At 40.5% G+C, this 23,717-nt stretch overlaps 1 protein-coding gene across 3 annotated transcripts in view; it reads left to right on the top strand.

Annotated features, from left to right (window-relative positions):
* The window catches only part of BTBD9 (BTB domain containing 9), a 414,205-nt gene that overhangs the window by 229,895 nt on the left and 160,593 nt on the right, over positions 1-23,717 (top strand). The window lies entirely within an intron of this gene.

Below are 23,717 nucleotides of genomic sequence, written 5' to 3' on the forward strand. Positions count from 1 at the left end.
GATGTAGTTAGAAGGATGAGAATATATACAGTCACCCCAAGAGAGCATGCAGAGGGGTGTTTAGGTGAGGGCCCATTAACAGGCTCCAAAGGTGCTAATGAATGCTCTGATTGTGTATAAACTTTTATACAAATGTATTGGGAATGGGAATGAGGAAAGGGTCCACAGCTTTCATCAGATTGTCAAAGAGGTCCGTGAGTCATAAAGCGGTTAAGGAGCTTAACATGCATTATGGAAGGGAGCAACACTTTCTCCCAAGGGAGTGAAAGCTGGTTTTAGGGGCCAAAAAATCTTACTCTTTTTATGTGTAAAATGTAGATATACATACACAACACAAGCATACACAGTATGCCTAGGTTATTAAAAATCATAGGGGCAATAAGAAAGAAAATGTCTTAAAAGACTCCTTAGGGAGGTGATAAAAGGATGGGGATAAAAGGATGCAGAACAGTGGTGTGGCCTGAAAGGAGCAGTAGGTTTAAAGCCTAAGACAAAAAGAATCTGTAGTTTTTATTGCTGTACCACCTCTTCCTCCTTTCCAGTATCACATCACCATGACCACGCATATACCCAGTACATACTTTCTGAAAAATTATATTACACTGAGCTACGTTTACTTGGAGAAGGCAATGGCACCCCACTCCAGTACTCTTGCCTGGAAAATCCCGTGGACGGAGGAGCCTGGTAGGCTACAATCTATGGAGTCACAAAGAGTTGGACACGACTGAGCGACTTCACTTTCACATTTACTAAGTGTACAGGGACTAAAGGGAAAACATGACATTTTTCAGAAAGAGGTCTTTTTTTTTTTGCCATATCTGCTGCAACATTCCTTCAAGATGATGTACATAATAACTGTTATCTAATATCTGTTATTCTAATAACTGTTTAGTATAGAATATTCTATACTAATATCTAATAACTTATTCTAATATCTAGAATTAGAGGCACATTTTAAAAACCAATCTTTTACATTAATAGATGTACCTACTTACTCTGTTGGCTGACTGAGAAAGAAAGCACCATTTGTGGTCTGAGGCTGCTAGAAGCTTCCAAGAATTATTCTCCCTTGGGCCTTTTCTCCACCTCTTCTATAGCTGATAACTTCCTCCACTGAAGGTATCTGTTGAGCCCTCACTGTGTACATGACACCAGATCTAAGTGTTGAGTAGCTTTGGAGAATTCAAAGAGTATCCAGTACCTTCTTTGAGTAGTTTGTCTCCCCGCTGCCCCCCACGAAGGAAAAGCAGCAGTTCCTTTCAAAGGCAAGCCGCTGCTGCAGTACAATGCCAGAAATCACTTTCTAAGTTCCTTCTCTCCAAGGAAAGCTAGGTCGCTGTAAAGTACCAAGAGACTGCCACTTTACTATGTAATGTGCTGTGTACATTTCTAGTCTTAATTCTTTTATGAATTGCTTATTAAAAAAGATGGTCAAATTAACCAGATTTCACTAATCTTCCCATTCTTTTAATGTAAATTATTGGCCACTCTTGGGGCCAGAGCTGAGAGCAGCAACTTTTGGAAGGGGAAAGCAAGATCAGCAGGTTTCTGGCCACTGTGGTTCAAGTCAGAAATCGTTTATCTGCATTAACTCTTGTTCTAAAGTGTTCACATTTTAAAACACCTGTGGGTGAAGGTATTCATAGGGTAAATGTCTGCTTTGTGCACCTCAAGAAAAAGAACTTGACCCTGTGAACCTGTGTTCATCTGGAAGCCTTATTGCTGAAAATGGAGCTGTCATCAGGCCTCTACGCTCAGGACATTGAGAGCGTGGCACGTGTGCTTACCTAACCAAGGACCAAATGCAGCCAAATTCCAATAGCAACAGTACAGGAATACTAGAGGAAACAGCATGTATCACTGCAGGGAAAGATCATCCTTCTTTCCATTCCTGGTGAATGGTTTTAAAGCTGAAAGTCTGTTTTTTTCCTTCTATTCTTTCAAAAAGGCCCATAAAATAGATCACCATTACATTTATCATCCTTTTCTACTTTTTCTTCTTTTTTTTTTTTTTTTTGGTAAAATCAATCACAGATGAATGCTTAAACTATTTAGGAACATTTTGATGTTTAGCAACCTCCAAAATACTCGATTTTAAATACGTATTTTGTTTTCAATTCATAAACCAATAATTCAGAGGCCAGGCCTCTGCTTTATATATACTCTTCAGTTCTGCCATGTAATGAAGTGTACAGTATATACGTGCTTTGTATGATGTGCTTCGGGGACAGCTTTCCTTTTCAGACCTTGCTTTTTGTGTCAGCTGACTGGCACCCACAGTGCTAGGGAAATGGAGTGGTTCCTTGGTGACTCCCAATAGCTGTCAAGATTAATCTGTAGACAGAAAAAGATTTTCCTTGAAAGTAAGCTGGAGGAAACTGCCAAGCAATGGCTGCACATCATTCTAAGGAGACACTTGTTGCCATAATGGAGGCAAGGAACGGGGACACTTATTTTGCAAATTTAAATTGTAAAAGCCTCTTCTCAACAAGTGAAAAATCAAATTGAGTGGGTTTTAAAAAAATATTTCACTTACAGACTTTTTTACATTTTGGTAAGTCAAGTCGATCCACTTATGAAGCAGGTCCTACTCTTTCAGTTCTGAAGAACTGAAGCTGGCATTTTTCTCATCCTTAAGCACTAGAGACCCAGATGCCTTACAGCAGCAAAGAAGAGACCCAGGGTTCCCCCTAACCGCTTCCTTTTGAGTGAGAGATATCCAGTTGACATTGAGATGAAAATCTCTCTTTCCTGTTGTTTCTTCTGAACCTTATTTCTGGAAACTAGCAGTTTTCTAATTTATAAGCAGTCTTTTCTTCCATTTTTTTAAAGCAGAAATTTAAAAAAAAGCTCTATCTACAAATTGTTCATTAAGGAGCATTCAAAAATTTTACTTATGGGTTGAATTGGCCTTCAGGGATTGGTTCTTCAGTTGTGTGTGTATGCGCGCTCAGTCATGTCCAACTCTTTGTATCCCTGTGGACTGTAGCCCACTAGGCTCCTCTGTCTATGGAAGTTTCCAAACAGGAATACTGGAGTGAGTTGCCATTTCCTACTCCAGAAGATCTTCCCTACCCAGGGATTGAACCCATGTCTCTTGCATCTTTTGCACTGGCAGGCAGATTCTTTACCACTAGTACTAGCTGGGAAGCCCTGTAATAGTAGCATGAATGGCATGATTATAAATGAGTCAGATATTTGTTACTTGTTTTCCTGCAGTTCTCATAGCTATGCAGATTAGCCCCCAGGTCTATGGCCTGACTTACGGACAAATGCAAGTTTAAGTTAAAAAAAAAAGGAGGTGAGGGCAACCTGTGGTTCAACAAGCCATCCCTGTCCCAGATTGGGCAAGCCAGTTATATGATACACTGAAACATAGCCTTCATGACATACCTTTTTATTTCCCAGTTTGTGAGCTTGAGCAAGTTAGTTAAACACTATGAGTGTTCCTCAGTTTACTCATCTCTAAAATGGGGATAGTGGTAGTGCTTTACTTTATAAGTGATGAGGATTTGATGAGTTAAAATGGGTTAAATGCTTAATACAGTGCCTGGCATATACTCAGTATTCAATAAATGTTAACTGCTTCCTTTTTTTCCTTGCTGTAATTATTATGTTGCTATCATTCAACATTAGCCTTGATGTTATAAGTGTTAGACTTTAGCACAGTCCTGAAAATACCTTTGGAGTCTGGAAACTGCTCAGTCTCTCAGTTTTTATTGTCAGAGGATTTCATTTTCTTAGGTCTTGGTTCATTTACACCAAGCTGGTACCTTACTGAATGATTTTGAGGAATCTCTGGGAAAAGTCATAGATCAGAGAGAATTCATCACTTCAACATCCCCAGGGCCTTATCTGATTCATTAACCTATTTGGCTTACTTTTTCTCCAGTTTGTGGTATGTCAGTATTTTCATTTTATCCTGTTAGGAGAACCGGAAAAAAAAAAATAAGGTTAAAGAATTTGGTCTAGGTTACCTGGGTTTGGTAACAGAACTAGTCACAGAAACCATTCTGACTACTCTTCATGGTTGTGGTTTATTACATAAAGTCCTTCCACAGCTAAGGTACCATATGTGCCATCTCACATTAGCTACCAAGGTCAGCCAAGGAATATTGCAAAGTGTGTTGTTTTTTTAATCTCATGAGTTGAATTCCTTAAATGTTAAATCTAAATATTTTATCATAAATATTTAAAGCAAATAACCAATTTCCACTTAATCATAAAGCACAACTCTTGTTAGTCTGAAAGCATTTGCATGGAAAATTACACATCACTTTAATGTATTTTCTGTCTGCTTTTGTGTCCATATAAAAATAACAAGCCACAGATGCACAATGACATCATCATCACTGAACCAAAGAAGGAAGAAAGGGAAGTTCTTTGTGAGCTGAAGATGTAAGCTGTTCCCTGTCAGGCTGTCAGTGCTTTACTTAGTCCTTTTAGGAGGGAGTCCCTGTGTGTAGAGTCAGCTGCAAGATCAAGGACAGTTGACACTCACTCCTCCCGCAAAGTGAGTCCAAAATTTAAACACAGTGTCCTTCAAATGTCCCTTGGAGTGAATGAAGGTGATTTTTTTCCTTAATGCTACATTAGGTTCTCTAGTTCGTCCCACTCAGCTCCACTGCTTCTTCTCTAATGTTGTGTCCAATTTTAAATAGTTTGAATGATGGGCTTTCCATCTTTTGCCTGGCCAGTGTAACCCCAGAGTGCCTAAGATTCACATGGCCTTGTTACTCCCTGCGACAGTCATGCTGCAGCAGACCTGAGGAAGAAGTGGCACAGCTCACATGATTTTAATTGCTGCCTAATAGGCTATAGCAACCTGAGCATTTTATTAAGAGGGCATTTAAAATTAGCATTATTATTCTAGAAGATGCTTTCACATTGCAGTAAAAATCATGCTGAGAGAATGTCTGATGTGCAACCCAATTTTGCCATTTTCTTAATTTCTTCCCATTACTTCTAGTAATGTACCTCTCGAGCCATTTTATCCTCTTTGTACTTCTCTGATTACATAAATAATTTTATCTTCTTCCTTTCTGTTTTTCCCAGAGTATTTTCCCAGAGTGTTCAGGATAAGCGTAATCATAATAATAGAATTGGGGATTATTACATGTAGACTTTTCAGAGTTAGGGTAACTTTTAAAAAAATAGATATTGATGAATTCCATAGAAGTAAGCAATATACACCTTCTCATAGCAATAAGCAGGAGAGGTGTGTGTGTGTGTGTGTTTTTTAAACCTTTATCTTCTCTTAAATCATTCAGTTCTGTCATTTCCGGGCCGCTCTCTCCTGTTACTGACACTCCTATGAGTGAAAACCAGATTTCAATATCATCATCTTTCTAGAGAGGAACTTTTATCTCTCCTCTGTGATGATATTTGAGCAACTCAGCTACCATACCATGGTTATTTAATTCTATTGTATTTATAAGCAATTCTCCAACCTGCTGACAGTTGTCACTTAGAAACCTTACTGGTGTTTTTCCTTTCTTCTCTATACTCATCAAATCCTGCCACCGGGCACTGTCTGTACACTGTCCCACCAGCATTTGGCTCCCTTATAAACAGAAGTTAAAAAATAAGATGCACTGTTTAATTGAGGTTTTTGTATACCAAGACATAAGCACCTAGTTTCATACTCTGTAAAACACCCGTGAAATATTCTTTATCCTTTGCTCTTTGGGAGTAACTTATACTCCTCTAAAAAGTAATTGCACATAAATATTATTTGCTTTGATGAACTTTAACAGTCTTTTTAAATTCTTGTATTCTTAAGTACAGTTCTTATTACTGTTTGTTTATCCACGTTGATTCATTCATTTAGATAACATTTGAGGACACTGTTGCATTCTACTGGGCACTATGCTGGGTGCTTTGAAAAAGAAAATAAGCAAGAAAAGGTCTCTGTTTTCAGGAATATCAGAGTTCAATAGGGAAGGCCAAAAAGCAAACACTTAACTATCATACAACGTGTGTGTGTGCATGCTCATCTGTGTCTGACTCTCTGTGAACCTCATGGACTGTAGCCTGCCAGGCAAGAATCCTGAAGGGGGTTGCCATTTCCTACTTCCAACCAGGGATCAAACCTGCATCTTTTGCATCGGCAGGCAGATTCTTTACCACTGCACCCCCTGGGAGTCATACAATGTGAGACACGCCCTAATAGAAGTTATGTGAACAATGGTGAGGGAGGAATTACTGCTTCTTAAGATAAGTCAGTACTAATGGGAGACTACATGAAGCATGTGCCCTTTGAGTTGGGCTTTCCAGGAGAAGTAAGGGAATAAGGGGAGAAAGGTATGCCCAGGAGCAGAAACCATACCAACAGGGCATAGAGACCTGAAGTACACTGAGAAATAAACCATGAGTCAAACATAGGGCCTCTAGTTGAAATAGTTAGTGATGGAGCCAGAAAAATGAGTGGCAGTACACTGAAGTGGAATGCAGTAATCCAGAGCAGTGTTAACCCCAAGGTAGAAACATGTGTTTTTATTTATGTATGACTATAGGTGTTTGTTATGATTTAGACTAATGGTTCCCACCCTGAGGTGTGCATTAAAATCTCTGCCTCATTCTGATTAGAATCTCCAAGGGTGGCATCCGTATATTTTTAAGTTCCCTGGGTGATTCTGATGGGAAGCCAGGGTGGAGAACCATCAATTCAGACCCCCTCAGTGTTTAAACAGGTACCAGGAAGACCTTGTCTCACTGAAACTGGTAAGTGGTACTCTTAAATCAGAAACCATTCATTCATTGGTAGGAAGAGCAGCCTTTACCCCTCTGCACAGAGTTCTTTCCCCTACAACTTGTCTTTAAACATGCTCAGATAACTTCCACCTACTAATGGGTAAAACAGATCCTTGCAGCATCATCTTGTTTTCCTCTTCATAGCCAAGTCCTGTGCTTCCATCTTTAATTTCTGTCCCAGCCAAGTGCAATCTAGACTCAGCTCTACTGCCTAGCCCACAATCCTCCCAGACTTCCCGGGTGTTGCATCCCTGCATTTGTGCGTGCTGCTCTTCTCCCTGGGCTTTTCTTCCGTGCACGTTTTTGTCTCGACAGCCCCACTCATATTTCAACACTGAGCATCACATCTGAGGTCTCCTGCATTATAGGTGATTCCTTACCGACTGAGCCACCAGGGGAGCCCCCGCACCCAAGAAGCCTTCTCTAATCTTCCCAGTCTGGGTTACGTGGCGTTCCTTTGTGCTACTATGCTATTTTGTGTAATACTTATAAAATAACATTTATTAGTATATATTGTAATGACTGTCTGCATTAAAACAGTGGGCCTTTTAGGAATTGATTCATTCATATTTATTTCCATATCTAGTGGTTCACAGTATTCAGCATATAATAGTTCCTCAATTTAAAATATTGCTGAATTAATGATGTCAGATATAGTCATAAGAGCGAGTACCTGCTATTCGCTAGCGATTATGCCAGTTACTGAGCACTTAGTATGTGCCTTGTCAGGTACTGACCAACCACTTAACACATGTATCATTTAACTCCCTGAAGTCAGGTCATGTTATCTTCCCTTTTATGGATGAGGAAACAGAGGCTTTGAGAAGTTAACTTTGAAAACTGAATTGCTCTTTTTGGTGTCTTTCTCAAATTGGAATTTCACATTTAACCTGAACTGAAGGACTTCTTTAATGTAGTCTGTAAATTTTCTAAAATGTAATACATAATCTTCCAATTATATTTATTTTGTGAATTGGCAGTATTACCAGTTGTCTCTGGTGTTTATCAAAGGACTTTTTTTTAAAGATGGGATCCTAAGTGGCTTAACTAGTATTTTTTTTTTCTTTTTGTCTAACATTTATACTTCTGCTAGCCTTTTCAGTGAAAATAGAGGAGCAACCATTTCTTCTGTTTGGGAATTAAGAGAGACCAAATGATTAAAATCAATAGACTATGCCACAGCCTCCAATTCCCCATCCTCTCTTCCTACCAAAGAATCTCTGGAGCCAATAGTTTGAACACCCTCCCTCAGAAACCTGCTCATAAATAGAAAAATCGGCTAGTTTGACTTTCCCCCTCTGCTCCTTTCTCCTCCTCCCTGCTAATGAGCAGTGAAATGGCCTAATGACTGGGACCAGAGGGAGGGGAGGGCAGAGAAGAAAGCCTGAGTAATCTGCACACGGAATTATCAGCCTCTGTGTAATTGAGTTTTCTTTGGCTTCCTTCATTTTGGAGTTTAGCATTTTAAAGATACTGAGGGATGCACTGTTTCTCCAGGCTCTGAGATGAGCCGTGTTTTCAGTTTCTGCCATGATCATTTGATCCACCTCTGTGGCTAGAAGACTTGTGCTTCTGATGGGGACTCCAGAAAGGAAGCTTGGAGGACTCTGAATGAATGACAAGGTTTTCTTTTCCACTGAGAGTCAAACACATAATGGCCTTTTCATGCCCTTGTCTGTTTGACTGTGTGTGATAGAGGCTGGAGAACATGTATGTGGCAGGAGCGGCCCTGGAAGATGAGGAGAATGCTGAGCAGAAAATGAATGCAGCCCAGGTTCACAGAGTCCTGGAAGGGGAAATAGCTGGTGGTGGTGGAGGGTGAATATCTGTCCTGGTTTGCCTGAGACTGATCTGCTTCCTGGACTGCGAGACTTTCAGTAGTAAAACCAGCACAGTCCTGGGCAAACAGGGATGGTTGGGCATCCTGTGTGCTTAACGTTCCTTATCTTCACAAAAAGTTCACAGTCAGTTGGAAATTATTTCCTATTACCTTAAATCCTAACTCACTGAATGAAAACAAACCAAACCTTGAGAATTTTCTTGGACTCCCTGGAATAAGCAGTAAACTTGAATGGTGCCTTGTTGAAAGCTTTCTTCCTGTTACACCGGCATCTTGTGCTCCAGTTGTCTGGTTTAGAACTCTTGGCCGCCCCACTCCCCATGCCTGTGAGGTATTTCTTTGTTCTTCCGTCCCTTCTTCTTTTGCTTCTGCTGCAATAACTGCAAAGATTAAAGAGGATGTGCAGTATGTACTTTCTGTTACTTTGGCACTTGCGTCCTACAGCTCTGCTTCGATTCAGTTGGCTGGGCTGGGACTTTAGGGAGCCTCCAGGCGACCCACAGCTGAATCTATCAGGTCCCCTGCAGCAGCTGTTGTCTGAGCTAACTGGGTCCTGTGACAGCAGCAGAGGAAGGGTGCAGCACGAATGTGCAGGAAGAGCACCAGACAGGCCTGTCTCTGCTCCAGAGAGTCTTAATCACCCCATCTGCATGTGGAGCATGGTGATTGTTCTGGAGAGAGTGGGAAGGGAGGAGATGGTGTTTTTCCGCAGTTATTAAGATAAACAGAGCAGCCAATACTGTCTGTGCAGCTGTTTCAGCGTGAGGATGAACGGAATTATTTTATTTTTACTCAGTGGGAATTAACACCCCCCTCTTTCTTTTTGAGAGAGGGAGACTATGGCTAACACAATAACTCAATGATTTGAATCTTTCTGCAGAATGGTGATAATTTATGTGACTGTCTGGACATATCCCTGTTTGGACATTTAATTAGTGAAAAACCAGTTTAGAAGATAAAATAGCTAAATAATCTGAGGGAACCATTTGAAGATGTGGTAGAAGGAATAGGACAAGGAAGGGGAGGGGATGGAGGAGCAGCTACAAGGTGACAGTGTTATTTCAAGACAAGAAAGAATAAGAATAAAGAGTTGTAGCCCTCAGGCTGAAGACAGGGAAGGAGATGAGGAAGAATGGTTATTATCTCTTGTGTTATTGTCCTAAGTACCAGACCGATTTAAAGGTTTACCCTTGTGGCCATAGCAGCTTGGAAGACCCAAGGTCTCAGACTCAGTGAGTGAGTCCAGCAAAGATCAAACCTGTATCCTTATAGGCATAATTACAGGCATGGACACACTTTGGTGAAAAATATTATACTTAAGCTTTCAGATGATGATGGCAGAATGAACACACATTGATTCTCACATCCTTCAGAACAAGATTCTACTAGAATGACAGTAAAGAAAAAATTTAAAGTATTAATCTACAAAGATAGAGAAAAATGGGACGAGGAGATTAAAAACATGGAAGAAGTTGTAAAGCAGATGAACAATTGGTTAATGATTTAACAGGCTCGAGAAAACTTGAGTCCAGGGCTTCCCTGGTGGCTCAGTGGTAAAGAGTCTGCCTGCCAGCGTAGGAGTCGGGGGCTTCGATCTCCAGTCTGGGAAGGTTCCACATGCGGTGGAGCGGCTAAGCCTGTGAGCCACAGCTGCTGAGCCAAGCAGCCACAACTACTGAAGCCTCAGCACCCTAGAGCCCATGTTCCGCAACAAGAGAAGCCGCTGCAACGAGAAGCCCATGCACCACAGCTAGAGAGTAGCCCCACAGCCACAAGTAAATAATGTAAATTAAAAAAGAAAAATGGAATCCTAAACTCCCAGAGCCTCAGAGGCTTAGAAATTAGGGGCACCAGGCACCTTTGAAGCTATGATGAAGGAGGTAGGTAGGAAGGGGCTAAAATGAGGACAGTTCGTTAACTGTGTGCTTATGGAACAATTAAGAGCTCTGGCTTCTCTTCCCCACTTCATTCAATTTTGACTGCTTCTCTCCCACTCTGATAGAAAACTGGAAGATTATTTCTTCTCTTTTTTCCAATTCTGTTATGATAAAACTGACATATAACATTGTGTAGGCTAAACGTGATGATACATAACATGGTGATTAAAAAAACTTTTTATTTTACATAGTAGTATAGTTGATTAGGGCTTCCCTGGTGATTTAGTGGTAAAGAATCCGCCTGCCAAACAAGAGATGCAGGTTCGATCCCTGAGTTAGAAGGATCCCCTTGAGAAGGAAATGGCCACCTACTCCAGTATTCTTGTCTGGGAAATCCCATGGACGGGGGAGCCTGATGGGGCTGTAGTCAATGGGGTTGCAAAGAGTTGGACATGACTTAGTGGCTAAACAACAACAACATGGTTGGCTAACAGTGTTGTGTTAGTTTCAGGTACACAGCAAAGTGATTCAGTTATACACATACATGGTATCTATTCTTTTTCAAGTTCTTTTCCCATTTAGGTCATAACATGGTAATTTGACATAGATATGTTGTGAAAGGATTACCATAATATGTTTATTTAACATTTCCATCACCTCAGAGAAGTATCTTTTTTTTAATGGTGAGAACACTTAAGATCTAGTCTATTAGCAACTTTCAAGTATATAATACAGTTGTTAGCTGTAGTCTCCATGCTGTATATTAGATCCCCAGAACTTATAACTGGAAATTTGTACCAGTTGGCCAACATCTCCCCTTTTCTCTCACTTCCCAGCCCCTGGCAACTATCATTCTAATCTATTTTTAAATAAGTTAGATCATACAGTATTGTCTTTCTCTTTCTGACTTTGGAAATTTTTTCTTTGATGAAGATAAAACAGAAGGTCTCTAAACTGGGAAACTGGGCACAAGTGAGAAGGATCATACTGTAGGAAGTTGAGGTGGTCTGAGGCTTAGACTCTACCTTTCAGTGATACCTCCCCTACCACACACATATGTTTTCCTTTTTCATCACTCTGAAACTCTGGTATTCAAGCCCATATCTTCCAGGCATACGATTAGAAACATCTTTCTAGAATAATGATCAGTCCAAGAGAGAACTAAAGAATCTGAAAGTGAAAGTGAGGTTTTACTGACTGTTGACCCATTCAGGCAACTATATCTTCATAATTTCCTTTTATGTGTCTGGGCTCCTTCCTGACAACCTCCTTGACAACCAGACATTCAAGGAAACTAATGAGAAACATGAAGACTAAAACAAATAGGAAAAAAACTATACAGGGAGATGAAAATGTTTAAAAAATTATTGCTATCTTCAGAGAGATTAGAGTAAATCTAGCAATCTTTAGACCAAGAAGCAGCCATAAAAAAGGAGCATTTGAAAAATATGAAATACACTTGGAAATTTAAAATATTAAAGCAGAAATGGAAAGCTTGGTAGAGTGCACAAATGATAAGGCTGAAGAACTCTCCCATAAAGTAGAACAAAATTACAAAAAAAAAGAAAAAATGATAAAGACAGCCACCATGTCCTGCTCGCCTTCTGCTGCACACAGCGGGGTGTTGCTCCAGGACCTTGCTTCAGACGCCTCCTGCCCTACTTTAAATGATTTAAAACCCTCCTGTGGTCACCTCCTCATGCTTCACAGAGAGCAGAGCTAGTGCACGTGGTCAGTTCTAAGAAAGGCTGCATTCAACAAGAGCACCAAGGGAACCAGTTCCTAGTGACTCCACGTCTACTGAACTAGAGCACCTGGGATAATGCTTGGCCTCTGACTCACCTGGAGACAATGACAATACAAATGACTCCAAGAGGATTTTTCAGAAAGGATGGGGGAAGAAGCCTCTTTGGGCAGGAAGATCTTTGGTTCCCCACCCATCATAGCATGTTGATAGCTGCCGACCCCATCACTACCAATGCTAACCGTGCCTGCTCTGAAATATTGACTGACTTCTTGATACAACCTGATTCTTTCCGTTAATTTGACCTGGGGTGGCTCAGATGGTAAAGTGTCTGCCTGCAATGTGGGAGACCTGGGTTCGATCCCTGGGTCAGGAAGATCCCCTGGAGAAGGAAATGGCAACCCACTCCAGTACTCTTGCCTGGAAAATTCCATGGATGGAGGAGCCTGGTAGGCTACAGTCATATAGGGTCACAAAGAGTCGGACACGACTGAGCGACTTCACTTTCACGTTTTGCTAATTTGACCCGAATGTTTTTCAGACCAGTAAAAGGACCCTTTTTCAATACATTGCACTCCTTCTCCTGATTCCTGGGTTTTGGCACCAATAAGAAACCATAAACTAATATGTTACTTGGTGGGATAAGCAACTCAGTTGATTGATGCACTAAAGTCCTCTAAATTTCAGTTTCAACCATAAAATGGAGATATTAATTCCTGCCCTCCGAGTTAGGAATTTATATATAGTTTGTGTATGGAGGGGAGTTATTGATGTAGAGTATAAGTTTTGAGTGTCCAAAAATTGATTCACAATTTTTAAAAGGTTATATTCCAATTATAGTTATTATAAAATACTGGCTATATTCCCTGTGTTGCGCAATATATCCTTGTAGCTTATTTATTTTATACATAGTTTGTACCACTTAATCCCCTACCTCTATCTTGGCCCTCCCTCCCTCTCTCTTCCCACTGGTAACTACTAGTTTGTTCTCGATACAGTGAATCTGTTTCTGTATCTTTATACTGACTAGTTTATTGTTGCTTTTTAGATTCTACGTGTAAGTGATATCATACAGTGTTTGTCTTCCTCTGACTTACTTCACTCAGCATAGTACCCTCCAACTCCATCCATGTTGTCCCAAATGGGAAATTTACATTCTTTTTTGTGAGTAGTATTCCATTGAATGAATATGTGTGTGTGTGTGTCTATCATGTCTTCTTTATTCACTCATCTGTTGATGGACACTTAGGTTGCTTCTGTGTCTTGGCAATTGTAAGTGATGCTTCTGTGAACATTGGGGTGCATGTATCTTTTCAAATTAGTGTTTTCACTTCTTTCAAATATATACCCAGGAGTGAAATGTTTACATTAGAACAAAAGGGAGACTTATATGGAGTTAAAAAAAAAAAAAGATAAATAGAGGAAGTATAAAAGTACAGGTGAAGATAAGGAGGTCCAATATTTAAAACTAGGAGTTTCATAAAGAGAGATTTTAAAAAATCCAGGGGAAAAAGTCAATAATTTAAGAATATTTACTGCAACTGAAGTACATGGATTTCCAGATTGTGAAGGCCTTCTGAGTACCTGACCCAGTTGAAGATAATAGTCCCACGCTAAGTCATCATGAAATTTCATCATGTTAGGGAAGCAGAGAATACCTGCATGTTTCCAGAGCAGGATGTGGTTTTTTTTCATTTGAGCTATTTCAGTCCTAAAAGATGATGCTGTGAAAGTGCTGCACTCAATATGCCAGCAAATTTGGAAAACTCAGCAGTGGCCACAGGACTGGAAAAGGTCAGTTTTCATTCCAATCCCAAAGAAAGGCAATGCCAAAGAATGCTCAGATGACCACACAATTGCACTCATCTCACATGCTAGCAAAATAATGATCAAAATTCTCCAAGCCAGTCTTCAACAGTATGTGAACCATGAACTTCCAGAGTACAAGCTGGTTTTAGAAAAGGCAGAGGAACCAGGGATCAACTTGGCAACATCCGCTGGATCTTTGAAAAAGCATGAGAGTTCCAGAAAAATATCTACTTCTGCTTTATTGACTACGCCAAAGCCTTTGACTGTGTGAATCACAACAAATTACGGAAAATTCTTAAAGGGATGGGAATACCAGGCCACCTGACCTGCCTCCTGATAAATCTGTATGCAGGTCAGAAAACAACAGAACTGCACATGGAACAACACAATGGTTCCAGATTGGGAAAGGAGCATATCAAGGCTGTATATTGTCACCCTGCTTATTTAACTTCTATGCAGAGTACATCATGAGAAACACTGGGCTGGAAGCAGCACAAGCTGGAAGCAAGATTGCCAGGAGAAATATCTATAACCTCAGATATGCAGATGACACCACCCTTATGGCAGAAAAGAAAGCAAAGAAGAACTAAAGAGCCTCTTGAGGAAAGTGAAAGAGAGTGAAAAAGTTGGCTTGAAGCTCAACATTCAGAAAACGAAGATCATGGCATCCGGTCCCATCACTTCATGGCAAATAGATGGGGAAATAGTGGAAACAGTGAGATGCTTTATTTTGAGGGGCTCCAAAATCACTGCAGATGGTGACTGCAGCCATGAAATTAAAAGACACTTGCTCTTTGGAAGAAAAGCTCTGACCAACCTAGACAGCATATTAAAAAGCAGAGACATTACTTTGCCAACAAAGGTCCATTTAGTCAAGGCTATGGTTTTTCCAGTGGTCATGTATGGATGTGGGAGTTGGACTATAAAGAAAGCTGAGTGCTTTTGAACTGTGGTGTTGGAGAAGACTCTTGAGAGTCCCTTGGACTGCAAGGAGATCCAACCAGTCCATCCTAAAGGAGATCAGTCCTGAATATTCATTAGAAGGACTGAAGCTGAAACTGCAATACTTTGGCCACCTGATGCGAAGAACTGATTCATTTGAAAAGACCCTGATGCTGGGAACGGTTGAAGGCGGGAGGAGAAGGAAATGACAGAGGATGAGATCGTTGGATGACATCACTGACTCGATGGACATGAGTTTGAGTAAGCTCCAGGAGTTGGTGATGGACAGGGTGGCCTGACATGCTGCAGTCCATGGGGTCGCAGAGTTGGACATGACTGAGTGACTGAACTGAACTGATGAATAAAAATTTCTTTTAAAAATTTAAAAGAAAAGAAACAGTTAAAGCCAGTTTTGTTTTATTTTAATGAGAATTCCAAACACCACAGCAGTAGCAGTGACTTTAGTCATATAATAGAATCCTCTTGTCTGTTAAACAATAAATTCTCTCTTACAAAGTGCACTTTTACCTTACGTGCATTTCACTCGTAAGTTTTTCTTTCCTTGAACTTCTGAGCCAAGTGTAAAGATTGACGTTTTCTTTCTGATCATGGACTTAACACTAATGCTGTGCCAATAAAGTCTATGTCATGAATGGTTGAACTCTTCAGCTTTGGGGAGGGAGGAAAAAAAAAAAATCCTTGCCAAACTACTCCACTTCCCAACCTGCTTGCTCATCCAGTAGAAATATGGTTTGGGACAGGCTTCAAAACTTCGTCAGTGCAGAGGACAAAAGGCATGAGTACAGGGAAATGTCTTTTAAAATGACTGGGCAAACCATTAGCTTTGAAGGTGTCCCATGTCTGCCCAGCCCCTATGACAAGCTGCAGGCTCTGTAGTTCACCAGCAGCACCACTTGGAGCATCTTGCTCTTTTGTTTTCTGTTTTGCTTGTGTTAAAGTTCTAACACGTTGCAGATTTTAACAGCAGAAATCTCTTAGTGCTGCAATTAGTATTCTTTCATCCTGTTTGGAAGCTGGAGTGTACAGGCTTCTACAGTGTAATCAACCATACACTTCTGGCTTTAACAAACCCTGAGACAACATACCACACCAGTTTTGGTGCCCAGGACAAAAGTGCTTCTCTGTCTCCTATTATCATTCGCTTTTCCTGTGCTGCTGATGTGAGTGGTCTTTTCAAGTTTTCTGTAATATTATTTTTGTTTGCTTTGACTACTCTGCTTCTGATTGTTAGCTTTGTATGTAGTTATAGTGATACCTGGATTATGTAAATCTGTGGATCATTATTTCTTTTTTCCTTTTCCCTGATCGATTTCTCTAGGTAAAGGTCCAATTTCCCAAAGGGCAAAGGAGGGTCCCTGAAATTTTTTGTGAGCATCGAAGCAGTGTTGAAATAGTAGGTGGCAAGTGTGTGGCTTTTCTGGGTTGAGCTTGTTTTCTCCAAATACATTTCAGTTAGTTCTCTGTTAGCACCTGTTATTGCCTGGAACACAGGTTTCTTTGCATAGCTCATAGAGAATACAGAGGCTCTAATGGATGTGTGTTCTGTTGAGCTGTGAAATCTCCAGCCTGATTGTATAAGTGTATAGGGTATGAGTTTTCCATAAATGGAAATAATGCATGCAAGGCCTAGCGTATGGGATGAGTTCTGAAGCTGGTTTTGCTCTAATTCCAGTGCTGATTTCTCAGGGGTCTGGAGTGAAGACCTGTGCCTTCCTTGCTCCCTGTGCTGTCTTTAGCTATTCTTTCGACTTGGGGCTCAGTGTTTACTTCCGTCACTCTGACCATCTTAGGCAGTTCTTGTCTTATTTCCCAGTATGTCAGATGTTTACATTCTTAGAAGGATTCTTAGATTTTTCCTCTGGGAGAGGTGAATTCTTTCTTTCTCTTTGCCTCTCTTCCGTGTTTAATCTTCTACTCTTAAAGGAAAAAAAGAACAGGCTCCTCCAACCCTTCAAATTATGAGTTACAATAAGTGGCATATCCCCACCATAGTCTTAGGTTTTAAAAAAGAGAAACTTCCCTTACCCATCATGATCCTAAAGCAGGCTTGCTACAGGTCATAGCCACCAAATGAGTTCTTACAGATTCATAGGGAAACTAACAAATTTAATTTTCTTCTACTTTTTCTCTAGTGCACAATTCCATTAGACTCATTTGTCTACATTCTTGGAAATGCACAGCCTACTGGATAAACTGAAAAAGATAATGCAGCCATTTTAAAGATAAAACTGGTGAAATTCTCTTTTCTGCTCCCAGCATCTTGGTCTAAGGGAAAAGTTAATGAAAAAATGCAAATATTGAACTTTTGGTAATTCAGTTCTATTTCTTAAAATATGCTTTGTATTGGTTTCAAATGTTTCATTGAGTAGTAAAATTGGTTAGCAGTACTCCCATATGAGACTTTGTTCACAGTAGCACATAACAGAGACAGAGAAGGGATTGGTTTATGCATATTCATGATCTTTCTCTCCCCTTCTCCTCCCTCCGCTTGCTCCTCCCTTTATCCCTCTTTTCTCTTTCTCCCTTCTTTCTTCCCTCCATACCTCTCTCTCTTATTCACTTTTTGTTTTATATCTTTCACTTGCCATCTTGTCTTTCTGTAATCCCTTGAAAATTTGCAGAGCTAATTCTCTGGGGGAAAAAAAGCAATAAAAAGAAAACTAAGCCATGAAATAAATAAGGCATTTCTTCCCATGGAATTCAAATCAGTTCCTCTTTCTAATTCCTAAGAAATCTACTTAATTAGATGTTTGCCTATATCCTGCTAAATATGTACAATACACTCATTTACAGTATATCCATGTTCTCAGGCAGAGCTAGTCATGCCTTCCCTTTTGACTCTTCTTTTATTCCTGGAGGGAAAGGTTTTTGTTAATATACTGTTTATCCTTCCAGTTTAGCAAGTTTGTCTATGAAGTTGTATGCTAAATATCAGTAGATCACTTACCAACTAGTGGCTAATTATTTGATTTTTTAAGTTTGTTTTTGTCTCCTGACCTGAAATGTAAATTCCATGGGGAATAGATTTTACTGTAGTATCCAATCCCCTATCCCAGCACCCAGCAGGAGTAGCTGACGCATGCTCGGTTAATATTGATATTTGTTCGGTTAATATTGATATTTGTTGGATAAGACAGTGGTTGTGTGTACGGGTTGTGGGGAAGGGATTATTTCTCTTTTAGCTGTTTGTTTTGTTTACAGGGAGGACTTTTAGAGTTCATGCTGCTAAATTAGCTATTTTAAGATTAGGCTACCATATGTGACTAGGTCAGCAGCTCTTATGTCTTTTTACTTACCATTGCTACCAATATGGAGCCTGAGACTGGGAGAAATTAAGGAACTTGCCCCCGATTTTATATCTAATGTATTGTGAAGCTCTGACTAGAACGTAGGTCATTCTTTCGGCTTAATCCTGTCAAAAATCATACAGTTTGATGGGTCTTAGTCTTAGCTTCTAAACTGCACTATGAACTTCTCCCGATGAAGGTTTATGTCCTGTCTTTGTGGTCCACTTCAAACAGTGTTTAGCAGGATTTCTTGTATCTAGCAAGTGTTTGTTAAATCTTGATCAATAGCAGATTTACCCAGTATACCTACAGGGGCTATTAACTGGTAAATGTGCAAGTAGAAACAAATTAAGCAAATTTACATATTATTATCATTTTCATATGATTTATGTAAATAAATATTATAGTTCTTTTGTGATATTAATTTCAAATATGTTTTCATAGATTGAAGGCATTATGGTAGGTTTTAGGTTCTACATATGCAGAGATGGGGGGAAAAGAGCCTACCGTTCAAAGTGCACATTTCCCCCAAATAAAAAACAGTGCTTAAATATTTATCTCTGGTGTTGAAATGGCTTTCTGTTTTGGGTTGCACTGGGTTATGATGTGTTGGTAGTTATTTACCAGTCTTATCCGCTCTGCATGCTTGATTCTATAAAGCATCAATTTTCTCTGGAAACAAAATGACTTCTTGTTTTGTTTGCCCTTCAGGTTGAGTAGTGGAGTTGCTAGAACATAACTGCTCCCTCTGCAGGGCTAATGGTCAGACAGTATCAGGGCTGTTCTCCAAGACAGTAGCCTCTGCTTAGGCTAACTCTGCAGAGTGCTTAACCTTTCAATAAGTCTTCCTCTCTCAAATAAGCAAATGCTGCTGGGACCCTTTGCTGAAGTCAGTGGAGGAGAATCTATAGCTCCACAGATCAGCCAGAGGGCAGGTTTTCTAAGAGTAGCAAATCTGTTCTGTTGCAACATGCTTTTTCTAGAAGCTTTTTGTCATTCTGGCAGTAAACTGTTTTCCACTTGCTGCCTTAGCAACAAGACCTGAAGTCACTTTCCCCTCCGGTCTGGGTTTGATTAGAAGAGCATTAACACTGTACCTAGAACTAGAAGAAAACATCATCCTGGGGAAACCCACAGATGTTACCAGCTTCTTGGGCTGGAGAATTATTTATGTACATTCTTCATAGCTCCTTGCAAGGAAAGGTCAAATGGGAAATTGTGGAAATGGTGAATTCCAAACCTACATGGTCCTGAGTCCCTAGAAAATGCTGTAGCTAAAGTTCTTGTCAGGTGGCTTCTGGCCACAGCAAAGGACAGTCTTCCTCTGCAAAATTCTCCACAGGGACCTCAGAGGAAGAGCCAAAATGTTAGGGGTTCCTTCTTGTGTTAAGGATCCCAGCCTTAGGCTACCTCTAGTTTTCTCCAGAGTCTTTGTTTAACCCAAGAATATAAAGTTCAATTTGAGAAGAAAATTTTGTTTACAAGAGAATAAAATTCTGATGGACTTTGGCTTTAGTTTATCCCTTGAGAGCTCATTTAAATGTTTTTTGCTGAATTCAATCTTATCTTGTAATAGAATCTGCTCAGTTCAGAAGTTAGGTGATCATAAAACTAGAGGCAAAGGTTAAGGATTAACTGTAACCACAAGTAGGCTAAAGACTAAAGAAACAAAGTATTCCAACAGGTTTAAAGTGAGGGGTGCAAGTTGCTGCTTTTTGTATTCAGTTTGTTAAAGATGTGTTGTTTGTGGCTTAGAAATGAAATATGGTAGCATCCTGACAAGAAATGATGGAAAGAAGATTAAGAATAGGAATTTGTAGTACCTCCCCAGAACAGGCAGGGAATACAATGAAATCTCCAAGGCAAAAATTTTCTAGGTCACGGTATTATGGTGTCTCTTTGTAAGAAGTGCTATTTTTCTTGGTAAATTAAAACCCCAAACTTCAGAGTTTGCACAAAAAAAAAGAAACTCTTTCATAGGCACGGGTAGCTGGACCCAATATGGGCAAAGGATTCTTTCCTTGTTTCTTTGTGCAGAGCTTACTTAGGTCAAGAACATTTAAAATAGACTTTTCTAAAGACTAGGGGCTTAAAGCAGGAAGTGACATAGAGCCAGGTAATCTGCATTTGGAATGCAGATTCTCGCCATGGCCCATAACACCTATACTGTAGGGCCCTAAATGGACAGCTAATCCCGGCCTGTGCTCTTGAGGTCCATCTTTGGGCCTGGATGCACCACTTTAACACCCATAGTTAGGAATGCGCTCCCAGACACCAAACAGTCTCAAAGTCCAAAAGAAATTCTGCTTCCAAGGATATACTCTTTGCATTTCTGTTTAATGATACTGTACTCTGCCGTACCCTGCACTAGATACTTTAACTACTTATCTCATTTAAATATCATATAAGATTTGTGTATTGATCCATTTTATAGAGAAGGAAACTGTGATTCAAAAGGTTTAAAGCTTCTTTTCCTATAGCGACACAGCTAATTAAGTGATAGAGCTGGGCGACAAACCTGGTTCTGTTAGCCACTAAAGCTAGTACTTCAAAACTCTAGTGCTTCTTAGTTTTAGAGTGCTATCCATGGGGGGTTTAGGTTTAATTTTATCAAAGAAGAATCTCTTTTCACCCACAATATTATAGCTCCTAGAAACTTCTGCACTGAAACAGCCTGTTTGGAACTGTTGAGGCCCCAGTCGTTGTGAGCAGGACTAGAAGACAGCTAACATAGGGAAGGGAGGAGACCGTTGGAAACAGACTGTGCGCCAGAGCTTGTGTGGACAGCATTCATCTCCATCAGAAATGGCCAATCTGTTGCATATCTGCCTTCCTCATCCCTGTTTAAGTTTTAATTATCTTCCAACTGTCTGAGCTGCTGTTGAGGACCTCAGAGAGAACAAAGGATAGCTGTCATATTTTTCAGCAGCTTTCCTTTCTGCACACTGATGAAGTCACTAGCTGCAACTGCCCTTATCATCAGGTTAAATCAGAGTCTGAGTGTGCATTGGAGAGATGATGTTGAAAGAAAAAAATTAAGCTTAAGTTTTACCTTTTACTCGAAATCTTTTGTGACAAAGAAAATTAGGATCTACTTCTTGTTAGGTGTCATAACCCAGAAGCAAGTTTTGTTTTTCAAAAACAAAAAAAGATAGAGAGAACTCTCTCTCTCCCATCCCCAGCCCTTGGGTTTTCAATAGCTTGGATAGTTGTAACTGCTGCCTGCAGGATGTTCCATTGTGCGCCTCATAAAGAAAATCTGCCTGTGATTGAGGATGGTACCTTGATGGTGCTTCCTCCTTCTCCCTCTGGACATTGCTCCTGGATCAGGGCACGCTTTCCCCTGAGCTGGACAGGGCCCCTGAGTTCTTAATGGAGAGCTCCAGGCTGTGCTACCAGTCACTGAAGTTGGGGGATTAGTTAAAGCCTGTTTTCTATTTCTAGTCGAGATCTTCAGTGAAGGACAGAGTCCTCGGCTGAACGATTCCTTGCTGGAGAAAAGGAGCATGGCTTCTTTGCTGTGACTTTGTTACCATTTTTTAATGTGTATTTGAGTAAGGACTTTATGCCACTTTTGTAAATTAGGCTATAATTTTATGGAGACTTAGAGAGTATTGTAGAACTAGAATAATTAAAGTTGTTATGAGCATTACATATAACAGGCTAATCAAGAAGTGTGATGTACAGTGGTGAATTGCTAATTTGACCTCAGGATTATGCAGCAGAGATAACATTATTTTCATTTATATAGAACTTTTTTTATCTGGAGGCATCTCTCAATGCTTTTGCAATCATATATATTATTTTATTAGCTATCACAAACACTATCATTAAGGCTGTAAAATATATTCCAGTACAGTTTTTTATTTTCAGTTTCCTATAATCGGGGGATGAGAGAGGGGAAAGTTCTTTAATTTCTCCCACTCCTGATATTTACACCAGGGTAAAATTTGGGAAATGACTGTTATCTAAACTTGGAGACTGGTTCCATATAATGTTTTAAAAAGAAAGAGAGTGAGGGAACATTAGTGCATCCCCTTAGGTCAGCCTGAACTGTTAACCTTAAGAACTGCCACTGGGGGAAGGTCCTATTAGTCCCTCCCTTGCCCCTCTATCTCCTCAGTATTGGGAAAGCTATCTCTCCTTTGAAAGATTTGACCTAGAGAACAGGAAAATGATCTGATCAAATTCCACCAAACCACATTCCCTCCAAGGTTGCAGATAGCAGCACTCACTGTCACGACCATGTGCGGTTGCAAATGCTCTGCTTGTTGAGTTCCTGTGGGTTTAAGGAAATGGATAAAATTAGATTCAGGCCAAGGTGCCAGGCTTAACAACACCCCTTCCGTTCCAGAAAGCCCAGAGAGATTGTTACTGCCAGCAGTAAAGAACAACACAATCTGTTCTACTCAGACCATTTAGAACTTATTTTAAGTGAACCCCATCCACCTACCCAAACCCAGTAAAGTCAACAACACCTTCTGTCTGCCCTGAAGGCTGGAGAGAACAGATCATAGCCAACCTCCTGCTTACCCAGAGGGCGATGGTGAGCACAGCAGTTGCCCTGACTCTCCACACAGGAAGCATGGTGTCTCCCTGCAGCGGGGATGGGAACACAGAGCAGCCAGTCCAGGAGAGGGCATTACTGTTGGTTATGAAGATGAGCGATCAGCTCATGTCAAGGAGCAGATGGCTAAATGAGGTGCACAGGGATTGCAGTGAGATTCAGGCTTGAAGAAACAGGAGGGAAAATAGCTCATGACACAGAACCCCCAAATATAGCCTCTATAATGTGATTTTTTTTAAATTGGCATTTACATTATACAGTTAACTTGGAGGGATGAGAAATGTAAGGAAATTACCAAATTAGTGAACAGAGATTAACTCAGAAGTAAAATTACATCATCTAAATGGAAGGTTGTTTTACACAGCGGAGGGAAGATATTACTAAAACCTTGCCCAGTCTGTCATCTGCTAATTGAAATCTGTTCGTTTAATACGCTGCATCCTTCAGAGCACATAGTTCATAATTTGGGAGAGTGTTATCAGTTCATCTGTTATTTTTTGCCTTGCCCTTCTTTTGAATTCCAGGATGTGTGTAGCACATTTCGTTCCCCATGGAATTGAGTGACACTCAGAAGAGTCCGTTTGTTCATTAACCTGTGAACTGTCAGGTCCCTTTGGAGAATGAAAGGGGCAAGTTGCTCTAAGATTAATGCTTGTTTGTCAGAGGTGAAGCCTCCAGGGAGACCCAGAGGGTGAATAGGCTGAGATGCTCGAGACCTGCCCCACGAAACTCTGCACTGTGTGCAGATGCCAGCTCCCTGCGGCCAGGAGGGAGGCTGCAGCGCAGGCTGGCTCACCTCTGCGCATCACTTCCTCTGGCCAGGAGAAGGCATCCTAGCAGTCACGCTGGGGACTGGCGTAAGAATATAGGGTTCACA

The sequence above is a fragment of the Capra hircus genome, chromosome 23 (genome assembly GCF_001704415.2).
Source record: "Capra hircus breed San Clemente chromosome 23, ASM170441v1, whole genome shotgun sequence".
Lineage (NCBI taxonomy): Eukaryota > Metazoa > Chordata > Mammalia > Artiodactyla > Bovidae > Capra > Capra hircus.